We start from the raw sequence: 14,901 nt of genomic DNA on the forward strand, positions 1-14,901 counted from the left end.
CTGTTTTTCCAGATCCTGATTTTAGCATAATACTAAAGCCTTTTATTGCCAGAATTTTCTGGGGATGGAGAGTTCTATATATATATTTCCTCTCTGACCTACTGGTTGTTCAGTAATGAACTGTTTAAGTTTCAGGTGTTAAAAATTTTCCTTTATGTCTGTTTATAATTTCAGTGCATTATTATTTGAGGAGGTAGTTCATATAATTTCTATCCTCTATTTAATGAAGATATATTTTATGAGTCAGTGTCTAGTCTATCTTGAAGAATGATCATGTACATTTGAGTTTTGTCTTAGCCTCATCACTAAATTACATTTTCTACCATATATATTGTGGAAGGCTCAGGCGGGTCCTACCAATCATATAAAAATCTTGAGGAGTCCAAAACACATTCTCACTCCAGCCTGTAAGATACTCACTACAGTTGACAGATTTGTTGGTCCGTATGATTCTCAGACCTTTTTAAACAGGCTGAGTGAGTCCTTTTTTAAGCCCTCATAATAATGGCTAATGATCCTTCAGATGGGTGAGGAAAAACAGCGAGGCTCAGGATGATGGGGCCTAGCAATATTTATGGACTTCACCTGGAACTATATCTAGTGTGGTCTTTAAGAGGCTGTGTGTGGGGGTGGGGAGCAGAGGGTGTATTATCTACTGAGTTGATTTCAGACTGAGCCAGAAGAGGTAGTGGCTCACTCATTATCAATATTTACCTTGTCTGATATACTGGACATATGGCAGATGGTGTTTTCTCTGGTTTAACGCCAGTGGTGAACAACAAATTATTGGCCTTGGGATTGCTTCTAATTCAATAACTCATCACCACTGGGAAAGCCCTTTTATTTTTTAATGTAGGAGGTAATTCAGAAAGTTTGGCTTGTTCATTTCATTTCAAGCAATGGATGTGAATGCACCAGGGTAACATCAAGCCATCTAAGAGTAACATCAAGCCACCTAAAATATATGTCAACACTGTGTTAAAAAATTATAAAGAGAATGGTAAAAAGGCTTAGTACCTTCATTCCAAAGCCAGGACAATAACATAGCCTTAATCCACCAGTGGATTATGGCCCTAACCTACAAAGAGGTTGTTTCCCTAATCCACCAGGGAATCATATCACTCATTATTGGTGTTGAGGCCTTTCTTCTCAGGTCCCTGTTCAGGCAACAGGTGTAAAGGTTTCACACACCATATCCCACACCAGGGAAATGGATATGAAGCAAGGGTTGCTTCAGGAAATGATACAAATCAGGATGAGAGGGTGAATCTTGCTTGGTTGAATAGCTTTCTGCCCTGTTGAGTGAGAGAGCTAGCTGCCTGCTAGAGGTGTAGTTTTTTATGGAGTACAGAGACCACCCTCAAACAGGGGAGTGAGGAGAAAACAGTCTTGCTCAGGTTTCCTCAGACATATAAAACAATATGGCAAATATAAAATCTATTTTGGGAAAAACCAAATGGTAAACAAACAGATACAAAGAAACCAGGAATGACCTTTGTTTTGGGTAAAACCAAGTTGTAAATTTGAAACACAAACTGTAATAATGGTCTGTAACTCTATCCCACTTTACCACAAGGTTACAACAGAATTTGTCTACTACATGACAACTTGAGCTATTTTACATGCCACAGAAAATAAACTCCAATGACATCTATAATAAATTGCAGTAGAAAAGTTTTATTTTATTTCATTCACATTTCAGGAATTTTTATTGTTGTATATAGCTTAAAAACGTACTAAACAGATTTGTTTAATAATAAATGAGACAAAAAGTTATTATATGCTTCCAAGTTAAATAAAACACACTCTGAAGTTCAATCTGTTTAGAAAATTTCAATATTTAAAGTATATCCAGGTGGGTTAAGTATATTCTGGTGTTGTGAATTTTATGTTATATATGGCAGGGAGATACTTGTATAGAAGAAAGCTTTATTATAGCAACTTCTCTCTATTCATATGAAGACATGCACAGCATCTTGAACTAGTGCATTATGAGTATTCTGATTGTAGTAGCACTTATGAGTGGAACAGTTATAGTTAGAAGATTGGCAAGCACAGTAAAACATGCTCTTTGAGGGTCTTTCAGAAAAAAAATGACAAGAATAATGTTTTACTATATCTCATCTACTTTTGTTATCTCACTTGAGTGCTTAAATACTGAAGCATACAACGATGTGCTTTTTTAGTCAAAGATTCTGGCACCACTGATTTAAAATATTTTAAAGCATCAGAAAGTATTTTTGTTATTGTATTAGTGGATTAAACTTGGCAGGGGCATAAAGAATGCTCACAAAAATACAAATATTTCTTTTAAACAAATATATATTTTGACCTTAACACAAAAATGTTGACACAGTTTTTGGAGAGAAATTCTCTGACTTATGTTTGTGGATAATGGGTGTTCCTAAATATAGCAATAGTGGATTCTTTATAAAAACAATAAAATATTGTAGATGTGATTGGCTGTCTTTTTCAAGGACATGAGGCATACACTATACTTGATTTTCAAAAAGCTCTGTGTCTTAAAATTATAACAAATAAAGCAATATGTTTAATAAAAATTATTTATGGACACACCTAACTTGTCTATCCTTCAAACACATGTACTTTTAAAAAGTATATGATGTTTCTTTAGCCATCAAAAGATTAATTTGGAACCAACAACATAATGTTGGCTCTGGAAAATTAATATTAAAACATAAAATGTAATTGCTAAGCAACCTGTGCATTAAGCATAATTTTCAATTAATTTTAGCTAAGAATTGCACGATTAATTTTAATATTTTAGAACAACATTTATAATTAAAGTTAATTGCTTTAAAACTCACTTTGAATACTGCAAACTATAGTGTATTTTTTGTGTTGGTTTCTTTTTGTTTGTTTGTTTTTTGGGCCACACCTGGTGATGCTCAGGGGTTACTCCTGGCTATGTGCTCAGAAACTGCTCCTGGCTTGAGGGGCCATGCCCAGGGATCTAACCAAGGTCCATCCTGGGTCAGCCATGTACAAGGCAAACCCCCTACTGTAGTGCTATTGCTCTGGCCCTTTGAAAACTTTAAAAATCATTATATTACTTTAAAAGTGTTCCATAGTATTAAACTTATGTTATTTTATTTAATAATAACTAGAAAATTGAAGCACTAATATTAAAGGAAACAACAAACCAAAAATTAAACCTAGTAGTTTTATAAGAAGTTTCATAAAGAAGCTCAATATTTTCATTTGTTTTTACTATTCTTGATCTACAGTAAAGTACTCAGTAGTTTTCTGCAAGGTAGCAGCAATAAATGTTATTAAAATTGTTTCAAAATATCAAAGGCTTTATATATAGTGTATAAAAATATCTTGACTGACCATTATTTGGTAATCTACACTTAGATGGCAAACCTAGAAAATTCTAACCATGTTAAGGAAATGATTAAAAACTATAAGACATGTCTTAAAGTATATGATGTCTTAAATCTATTAACCTGAAACCTGTATGATGTTTAAAATCAATGTTACTTCAATGATAGGCATAAAACTTGGCTTTTGTAGAATGGAGTTCAGCAAGTAATTTAGAAAACCTTCGGAAAAAGTCAACTTTTGGGAAATTACAATGTAATTTAATGACCTCTAGGATTATTACTATTGATTTTATGTTCTTTAGGGATTTTGGTGCACTTTTATATTACACTTATTGTAAAAGACAATTTTAGGAAGACATTATCAATAACCTTCAGACACTTAAAATCAAACTTTTAAACTTAGAAAAATTTATGTCACTTAAGTTCAAACTCTCTCTCACAATCTATCAAATCAGTATTAAATCTCTACAACTCAAGATCTTAAATTAACCACTAATAGTATAAGTCATGAACAAAATAATTAAATGGCTGGATTCTGTTCACATAGAACTTGGTTAGAAATTTCTAACCAGTACGAAAAAAATAGGTGAGTGGGATGTCTTTGCATTATTGTGGCAAAGATAAATGTAGCTTTTGTTCCCAATAATCTGCCACTGCCCTTGCTCAAACATTGTCTATGTATGGGGCCAGAGATTGAGATCTGTCTCCCTGTGGAGAACACACCATTTAAATAGCAAAGGACAAGTAAGTACCTGTACATTTAGAGCTCTGGGAGAAACAGGGAATATTGCGAAGTGAAGGCAATAGACCATCCAAGAAGAAATTACTGATAATGAGAGATAATAGAGTATCTTTTACCCAATCATAGATTTTTCTAGAGAGGGGCCTACTGGACATCATGAAGCAGTAGCTGATACATAGGAGGAAGATATTTCTAGATATTTATCTACTTGTCTTACTAGCTATGTATTTTCCTTAATACATGGCAGTGAACATTCATTACAGAAAGTGCCATAATATACAAAAATAATAAAATTCCTAATCCTTCCACTCAACCAGTTAGAATAGCTACAGACATTTTGCTATCTTTTCCATTTTTTTTCTCCCAACATGTATATCTCTAGATTTTTAGATTTACAATTTTATCTCTATTTATGCCTGGCTATCAGTTTTCAGGCTTGCAAGATTTGGGAATTTAATGAGTAAGATAATTTTTTCTCTTAATGTACTATGCTTAAACAAACAATTTCCCAGAGATACTGGTTAATGACATAACTGAGCTCCACTAAAAAAAAATGTTCTCTGCTGATACCATGCCATCCCCATGTAAACAGAAAAAAAGGAAGGCAAGCAGGAAAGAAGAGAGGACATGAAGAAGAAAATAAAAGTAAGCAGACAAGAGAGAGAAAGGAAAAGAAAATAAAAAGGAAAATAAAAAGAAAAAATAAAAAAGAAAGAAAAATAATGAAGGAAAGAAAGAAAGAAAGAAAGAAGAATAGAAAGAAAGAAAGAAAGAAAGAAAGAAAGAAAGAAAGAAAGAAAAGAAAGAAAGAAAGAAAGAAAGAATAGAAAGAAAGAAAGAAAGAAAAGAAAGAAAGAAAAAAGAAAGAAAGAAATGAAAGAAAGAAAGAAAGAGAAGAATAGAAAGAAAGAAAGAAAGAAAGAAAGAAAGAAAGAAAGAAAGAAAGAAAGAAAGAAAGAAAGAAAGAAAGAAAGAAAGAAAGAAAGCAAGCTATGTATTGTCAGGATTTTAACATTGAAGTACTGGACTGGATTGACTAAATATTTCTGGGAGTTGTCCTTGGGACACATGACCACTATTTTGGAGACCTCCACACAACAACACAAAAAACAGATATCTAATTTTTAAATATTTTAATTTTATATTCATTTAAGCATAGACCTTCCAGATCAACTCTACTTGAGAACACTCTATATATTATAATTTCCAAATGATAAACATGTCTTAATATGGACAAAACATAATTGGATATAAAACTGTTTCACTTGAATAAGTGTCTCACACTTCCTTAACATGTTCTCTTTGTTTAGTCTAATAACTGCAAAAGCTATAACCACTTCTCTAGCAGAGAAAACCTACAGTTCCATGATGTTCCTATTGCTGAATACTATTTTAAAGTCTTCAGTCAGGGAGACTGTGCTTTTATGGGACGAGCAATTAAGAAAATAAAAGATGGCTATAGGGCATTTGATAAAACATGGGGAATGTTTTAGTATGAACTGTGCGGTCAGAAATTCAAGAGTCAGTGATAGGCTCTAATATTACTAATTGTGGTACTCACCAAAACCAAGCAGCTTAAGCAGCTGTAGAAATTCCGTGAAGAGTAGCAGATCATCAGCCTGATGGACATCCCATATTATCTCCCCAAGTCTTCCAGGAGCAATTTCTGAGCGCAGAGCCAGGAGTAATCCTTGAGCGCTGCCAGGTGTGGCCCGAAAACAAAAACAAAAACAAAAACAAAACAAAACAAAAATCAAGAAATTTGTTTTGTACAGGGCAGCATGGAAAAAAGTTCCTCTCCTTTTATTCTCTTTGAGTTTTTCATTAACTCAAACCATTCTTCCCCTGCTGCCAATATTTGCAAGAAGTCTTATTTTGGTTTATTTTTACATCATGCATCCCTAGAGAGGAATTCCCTATTATACTTTCTCCCACCAAACACTAATCAAGAACCACCCTCTAGTTGGTTGAGAGAAGATCTTAGCACAGAATCATAACCATTCTATTATAACAAGCTGTTATTATTTCTTATTTACAGCTTCTAATATTTATATAGAATGAACCAGGGCCCAAACTGTCTTTGTTTTTTCTTTTTTTCAATAAAAGTTTATAATTCATGGGGCCAGAGCGAAAGCACAGCGATAACGCATTTGCCTTGTATGCAACCAACACAGGACAGACCCTGGTTCAAATCCCGGCAACCCAGAGCCTGCTAGGAGCGCCTTCTGAGTGCAGAGCGAGGAGTAATCCCTGAGCGCTGCTGGGTGTGACCCCAAAACAAAACAAAAAATAAAACAAAACAAAAAAAGAAAGTTTATAATTCATCAAAATATGCCTGTTTGAGGCCGGAGAGATAGCATGGAGGTAAGGCGTTTGCCTTTCATGCAGGAGGTCATCGGTTCAAATCCCGGCATCCCATATGGTCCCCCATGCCTGCCAGGAGCAATTTCTGAGCCTTGAGCCAGGAATAACCCCTGAGCACTGCAGGGTGTGACCCAAAAACCATACACACAAAAAATATGCCTGTTTATACCTTTCACCTTTTCTTTATCTAATAGTTTTCTTCTTCTGAAGAAGCATTTCCTACATATTAAATTATAAGGAATAAGTAAAATGTCACTAAGTTGTAATAATCAACTTATATTTTATATGCAAACCTAAGCAACTTATTTTAGTTCCTTGTTTTGCAAATTATTCACAAATAATTTTATGCAATAAATCTCTTGCTGAGAAATGTAGACTCATCTTTGTATCTACTATTCCCTGAGCTGAGGTATATCTCAAGTCATTAGATGAGATATATATATATATATATTATATATATATCTTTGATATATTAGTGTGTTTTTTTAAACTCATGTGGTTTAAAGTCTTCTGCTCATTTTAATAAAATAAAATCTTAAGGAAATCTTATTCACTGTTGATAAAAATTTCATCTCCTTAAGTCTCTGTGAAAACCAATATAAGACTTCTAAAACAATTAAACGTAGAACTCTCATATGAACCTAGAATTCTAATTAGTATCTATATCTAGAAAATAAACATTAACTAAAAATACATGCATATGGGGCCGGGCGGTGGCGCTAAAGGTAAGGTGCGCCTGCCTTGCTTGCGGTAGCCTTGGACGGACCGCGGTTCGATCCCCTGGCGTCCCATATGGTCCCCCAAGCCAGGAGCAACTTCTGAGCGCATAGCCAGGAGTAACCCCTGAGCGTTACCGGGTGTGGCCCAAAAACCAAAAAAAAAAAAAAATACATGCATATAACTATGCTGATTGCATAGTTATTCTGAAGGATTTCTTACATATTAAATTCCAAGGAAAAGGTAAAATGTCAATCATATACTAAGATGTAATAATTAACTCATTTTATATGCAAACCTAAACAACCAAGATAAGGAAACAATCTAAATGTCCAATAACAGAGGAGTGAATGAACATGTTGTGCTATATATGCATATATATCAATATATATATACATAAACCATAAATATTACAACTATAAGAGAAGGTGAAATCTTGCTCAATGCTGTAACTTGGATTGAGGGCATTTTGGTGGAGGTGTCATGTCAAGGAAATAAAGCTAAAATGATAAACAAATACCAGATAATATGTAGTATATAAAAATAAAACAAAACAAGGAAATGGAAAGTACACAGTTTCAACAAAGCCTTAGATTTTGTATATAGAACTGTTGGGAATCTGAAAAGAAGGAAAAAGAGGCAGATCAGAAGTTATGTAAAAACAGTAATGAACACTCTTTGGCAAATTGCTAGTAGTGGTGGAAGTATACTGACACGTCAACATTAACACTACTGTAGCCATGTTATTTCAATTACAGTTTCAAAATTTCCAAAATAATCTTATGAATTTATTGATGCAATAGGATGTTTCACATTAATCTTTGGATTTTCCATGACCAAATCACTTATATTCTCACTATAATTATTTTCCAGAAGAGTATTTTTGCATGTTAGAGAACTGAAGAATAACACCGAAGACTTGTGTTATTATCTTAATACTAATACACAAAATTCTTAACAAATTAAACTCTGAATGTTAATATTCCAAAATGAATGTTTTCTCTTAAGTGTAAAAAGAAAAAGTAAATTCAAATCTCCTATTGCTAATTGCTCCCCACATGAAAGAGAAAACCTGTCAGTATATGATATACTTGTGAAATAAAGTAAAAAGCTTTGATTACTATTATGTTTAAATAATCACTCAAATATATTTGTGAAAATGAAGAAGTCGACAAGAAGACAAAGGAGCTAATTTAACTTACACTTAAAAATTGGGATTTAGCTTGTCAGTCAGGCAAAAGAATGCTAATTAGGTAGAAGGTTAATTAATAAGGTTAATTTCTTTAAAAACATTAAAACATTACAATTTTTTAATGATTCTTAGTTCGCTAGTGAGATGTATTTATTAATAAAAAAAAGTTCATATATAGGGGCCAGAGAGATAGCACAACGAGTAGGGTGTTCGCCTTGCATGCTATCAACCTAAATTCAATCCCTGGTATCCATATATTCCCTATGGGGAATATATGCAGGAGTGATTTCTGAGAGCAGACCCAAAAGTAACTCCTGAGCACTTCTGGGTGTGTGCAAAATGTTATATTATCCCACAAAATTAGAAGAGTATAGATTAATGTTCTTGAGAAGGAAATAGTGAAAAATAAAATAAACATCAATTGTCATTTTTTACATTTGAAAATAAATTCTTTCACAGTCCAGTGAAAAAAATAAAATGAAATTTCAAGAAAATATTTTTTAAAATTCTTTTACTTTTGGTTGTCTGGAGTTGTTACATACCTCGTCTTGGGGCTCATTGATTCTTGTCTTGAGCAGCTTTGTTCGTGAGGTTTTCCAATAAATTCTCCATTTTGCCTATCAAGTTTTTTATTTATGTCATTTATTTTAGAAATATTTTTATTTTTGCTCTTATACCTTGTTGAGTCTTATTGCCTGTTTATTCCATTGTTTCTCTGATTTCCTTGACCATGCTCACTACTCATGATGGGATTTTCCCCACCATTGTTTTCCCATTGTGACCTTTGTAGTATGGAGGCATTTATTGTGTGTTGTGTTATGGCTAAGAGACTAAAATTAATGTGTGCCACAGAGTGAAGTAGCAGCACTCTTCTGAAAGCACTGATCAGAATGCAAAATGGCACTTCTGAATCACTACAAAGGTCACAATGGAAAAACAATGTGGAAAAACTCCCTCCATGCGTAGTGAGCAAAAATAATAGCTCTGAAGACCCAACCAGAATCATCCAGCTATATAACCTTTTTGATAAGAACTTTAGAGAAGAAATGTTTAAGATGGTCAAGGAAATGTGTGCTCTTAAGCACTGTTCCCCAACTTATTAATTTGTGTAAATACACTTTTTTTGTTTTTTGGTTTTGTTTTTCAGGCCACACCCGTTTGATGCTCAGGGGTTACTCCTGGCTAAGCGCTCAGAAATTGCCCCTGGCTTGGGGGACCATATGGGACGCGGGGGATCGAACCGCGGTCCTTCCTTGGCTAGCACTTGCAAGGCTTACCTCTAGCTCCACCTCGCCGGCCCCTGGAAATACACTTTTATAATCATGCTATTGTTATTAATGATTATTGTTTTGGATTTTGGAGCCACACTTGGTAGTGCTCAGAAGGGACCCCTGGGTTTTGTTCAAGGGTGTATGTAGTGAAAAAGACTAAACTCCGCAGTATGCAAGGAAAATCTTATCCCCATATCTTTTCTCCAAAACATCAATTATACTACTTTACCTATAAAATAGGAACAAATTAACATTTATTCAAGAAGTTTGTTACAAAAAGCTAATAAACCAATTTAGCCTATTTCACAATATCATTTAAGTTTTTCTGTGAGATTCATTATTCCTGTGGTCAATTCTTCATTTCATAAATATGAACACATAAATATAATATATATAATTTACTCTTCAATGTATGAGATATTTTTGAGAACCGATAAAAAAGTCCATAAGTCTTTAGTTTTTTTCATACTTAGCAGTAGTATAATCCACATAAAATGCAAGATATTGATGAACTTATTAACTATCAGTTCTAAAATGTGTAAATAAAATTCAGTATTTTCTGAATTTTGTGGTATTACATAAAATTATTTTTAAACATGTATTGATTTTTAATAAGCATTAACATTTGATTGAGGTGCTTTCATTTACAATATTGTTAACAATGGTCTTCAAGATAAAGTAACAGGGTATCAGTGAAAATCCCATGTACTACAGCATGAGACTAAAGTGCTAGCCAGTAGAGCACAGTGGTCAATGGCAGGCCAGGGGACACAGGAAAGGAAGATTAGTAGGGGCCTAGAGTCAGAAATAGGTTGAGAAATTATTTTAAACTATCAGTTTTATTTTTTTCTTTCAGATTTTAACATGAAAATTGTCACTGGAAAGTACTAGACATTATATTACCTTAGAAGATATATTATTATAAATTTGATTCTACTTTTTCATGTAAAATAATAGATTTGGTTGGTGACAGAAGAAGAAAATTGCCATTACCATTACCTAAGTCATATTAATTAAACTCGTCCAATTAACAACTGTCAACTATTCTTTACAAATGTCTCCCATTCATTTTCATTTCCAATGTTCTAGTTCAGGTCATCATTTTCTATTTCCTGGGTTACTGCAGAAATATAACATTTTTTTCTGCTCAATTTTTTTTATTGTGACTGAAGTTCATTACACAGAATTATTCACAATACACCGTGACAATGAATGAAGGGCATTCCCACCACCAATGTTATCCTCCCTCCACTCTTGTTCCCAGCATGTCTCTCACATCTCCCTCCTTTATACCCCAGAATCCTAGTGCAAGTGGTCTCCACCTTACAGCTTGTTATAGGTTGGGTATCTATTCTGTTTGGTGTTCCAGTCTGGTCATTTTTCTGCTCAATTCTAATGACTTTCCTGAAACCTCTAACACTACTGGAAATAGTCTATTTATGTCAATGCCTCCCTGATTTCCTCAGAGTACTGTTTATACTCCTTAATTTATAAAGCAAGTCTCTTTCTGATTTGTCCATACTACCACTCAAATCTCTTAAAATTTTCTTTTATTTACAAACTACAAACTAGCTTTGCACAAAGTCCTATGAATATGTAACACTATTCTTCCTTTACAAGTTGCAGACAGTTCTTTCTTTGAATTATGTTTCCTCCTTGACTTTTGAAATAGCTTCATATTTTACAGCGAGATCTTGGGTCTCTTTGTTTTTGAAATTATTTTTGAATTATAAATCTCCCCTAAATTTTGGATAAATTATATGTCACCATTTTATATCCCATAGATCACCTTTCATATTTAAGTCATATAACATGAAATTGCCCAACACACCAGATGGCAATAAACTTGAGAAAAAAAATTTACTTCATATGGCCTTCACTGATATAATGGTTAAATATGGTAAATGGATACTTTTATAACTTAATAAAGAAACAAAACATTATATAATTATTTACTTAGCTGTGAGAATGAACAAAATGCATATAATTGACAAGACTAAAATGCATAAAATTCAAGGATGTATTAATCTCAAGTAGTTTCTTGGAGTCTTTTAAGTCACTTAATATAAGTCATGCTTTATGAGAATTATATAAATATTAAATGAGAAGCAATTAGGCCTAGGTTCTAGTGCTGGCTGCACTACTCTCTGGTTATCTGATCCTGAGCATAGTTTTAACTTATATTCAAAAATGTTTTAAAGAGAATACTGTAAAATAAGAATATATAACAATGAGAAATTAATCCGATAGTCAAAACCTATTGATTTGTTATTGCAATAGACAGAAAAACAGGTTTGACATTTCTTTAGAAAAATGTGCCAACATTGCTTCTTGTTTTAAAGTAAGTGTTTAAAATAATATTTTTCAGGTCTTCTCAATAAAAACATATAAATGGCAATTTATTGTACCAATATTGTGGCTTAATTAAGATTATAGATAAGCACAAATGATTGATCACTATTTATAACATAGCTCTAATTATGTACTTATTTTGGTGGGAATAATGATCATTCAGATACCTATAAAGAATTTATAATTCACACTTTCAATTTCTTTGGAAAATTCCTTTATCTTTCTTATTAGATCAAAATTATAGGTGGGCAAACTAAACTAAAAAATAACTTGATTTAATTAAACGATTTACTGAATTAGGGCCAGAGTGGTGGAGCAACAGTAAGGCATTTGCCTTGCATGCGTCTGACCAAGAACAGACCATGGTTCCATCCCCTGGCTTCTCTTATGGTCCCCCCAAGCCAGGAGCAATTTCTGAGCGCATAGCCAGGAGTAACCCCTGAGCATCAGCAGGTGTGGCCCAAAATAATAATAAAAAATAAACCAAAACAACAAAAAATATTTACTGTATTAATAATTTATGTGGGTACACTAAGATTAAATGAAGCAGAACGTATAGATTACATTGCATACAATATGTTCTCATGTCTTTGTTAGAAGGTGTAGTATTTTCACAATTGTTAAATGATTTTGATTTTTTTAACCACCTACATTTCAGGATAAGTGCTTTAAAATGTTCTCTTCTTATCATTAAATCTTTAAAATAGAACATAAGAATATTATCTAATTATTGATACTTTATGAAAAAGAAAAATGAATTTGACTGAAATTGCTTGAAATTGAAAAAAAATATTTTTTGGATCACACCCAGTGACGCTCAGGGGTTACTCCTGGTTATGTGCTCAGAAATAGCTCCTGGCTTGGGGGACCTTACAGGATACCAGGGGGTGGGGGATTGAACCATGGTCCATCCTAGGTTAGAGTGTGCAAGGCAGACACCTCTCGCTTGCGCCAACACTCTGGCCCCGAAATTGCAAGTTTTAAGTAGGCTTACTCAAAGTCCATAACCTGTAAATAACACCATAATGCTATTATTAAATAATATATAACAAAAAAGGCTGTAATAAGGCTATGCCTTCATAGAGAATTGAAAAGAGGGTGATATAGGCAGTACTTTAGGAAGTCACAAGGCAATGGGAACTATTCTGGTGAAGCACTTTTCAAATTTTAAGGAACAATTAATTCATTTTAGCATGTTGTTAACTCTTGAGTTTGTTTTGTTAGATTTGGTCTGGAGTCTGAGACACTAATTGTTTCCTAATGATGCCAATGTTGCAAATTATTCTCAGGCCATACTTTGAGGTCAGGTGTTTATATCTAGTAGTTAATTCAGTACCATGGACAGTGGAATAGGTGCGGCATCATTATCCCCCAAACTCTCAAATAGGATCTATGGGGGAGATTTTCATAACTCAGTACATAGTCTAACATTTTAAAGCACTTAAAAGACATTACAAATAAGGTTCTCTGTTAAAAAATAATGGAGCTAACATTTCAAAACGTATTATTCCCTTGACACTTTACTCTAGAAAATGGGCTTTTCTAGAGAAAATTTACACAATTCAGGGCATGACATAAAAATACGTGTGAAGTACAATAGAGCTTGATGGTGAGAGGCCCCATTTATTACTTCTAAAGAGATATGAAACTAAGTTCAAAGTCCATTACTGTCATGATAAATTCATAGGCCTTTTAAAAAATAAAAAGCAGAGGTGTTAGCCATTAGCAGAGATTAAATAATTCACTTGGAATTGCTTTGGATATCCAATACAAGAAAAGAAATTACAGCATTTGTCTTTTGAGCTTACTGCTCTACCATAATTTCCCTAGTAAAGAACATTTTACCTGCATTCTTTCTCAGTCTAGTAGTAATTATCTTTAAAAAATGTAGATATTCATGAATAATTCTAATATGGTAGTTTTATGGTGGTTCATTTCTCTTATTTGTTTATTTAATTACCAAAGAAGTCAATTCAGAATAAGGAGTTCGCAATATTTATGATCTCAAGAATGTTGAGAGGGCTAAAAAGATGATAAAGTGGATAAATCCTTGTCTTGCACATGGTGGATCTGAGTTCAATCTCTGGCACCCGATAAAGTTCACTGAGTTCTGCCAAGAGGAATCCCCGAGGACATAGGCATGAGTAACCCCTGAGCACTGATGGATGTGCCCTTGAAATAAAAACAAAACAAGAAAAATGTTCTTGTTCTTTCTTTTATGACCCTTATTAATCCTTCTTTGAGGTAGACTCAACTGTTTAGTACTTAGAATATTTAGACAATCATTTAAAAGATTTAACACTTTAGACAGATTGTCAGGTTTAGGCTTTATGTGGACACTGTGAGTATATTAATTATTCCCCAGGAAGCTTGCCAATGTAACCAGCAGGGACCACTATCAGTGTCTCTCAGAGAACTGTAGCTTCAAGGTATTTCCTTATAAAATGGAGAGATTAGAAGTAAATTCATGGCTCAGTGGCCTCACACTCCTTTTCGTCAGTAGAAAGAGCCTTAAGAAATGTGTAAAGAAAATCTAAGAGTTGAGCAGGTGGCTGTGGGCTAAAGAGTATTAGATGCAGGTGGGGTAAAAATAAAACTACAGATGGTGTTTAGAGGTGACTCATTTCTCCACCCCCTCTACCAAACCTTTCAGTTTTTTTAAGGAAATTGTCTTGATTGTGAAAGATGTACTAAAATTGTCAAATCTTCAATACTTCCAGTCAACACTGGAAGATTGTTGACACCAAAAAATCATTGTCGAAGTCTGGGTAACCGACTTTTGTTACCCAGATTTATTTTAGCCACATCCAGCTGTGCTCAGGGGTTATTCCTGGTTCTTCGCTCAGAAATTACTTCTGGCAGGTTCGAAAGACCCAATGGAACAACCAGGATCAGACCCAGCCCAGATATTTTTTT

This window comes from Suncus etruscus, chromosome 4, assembly GCF_024139225.1.
Source record: "Suncus etruscus isolate mSunEtr1 chromosome 4, mSunEtr1.pri.cur, whole genome shotgun sequence".
In the NCBI taxonomy this organism is placed as follows: Eukaryota; Metazoa; Chordata; class Mammalia; order Eulipotyphla; family Soricidae; genus Suncus; species Suncus etruscus.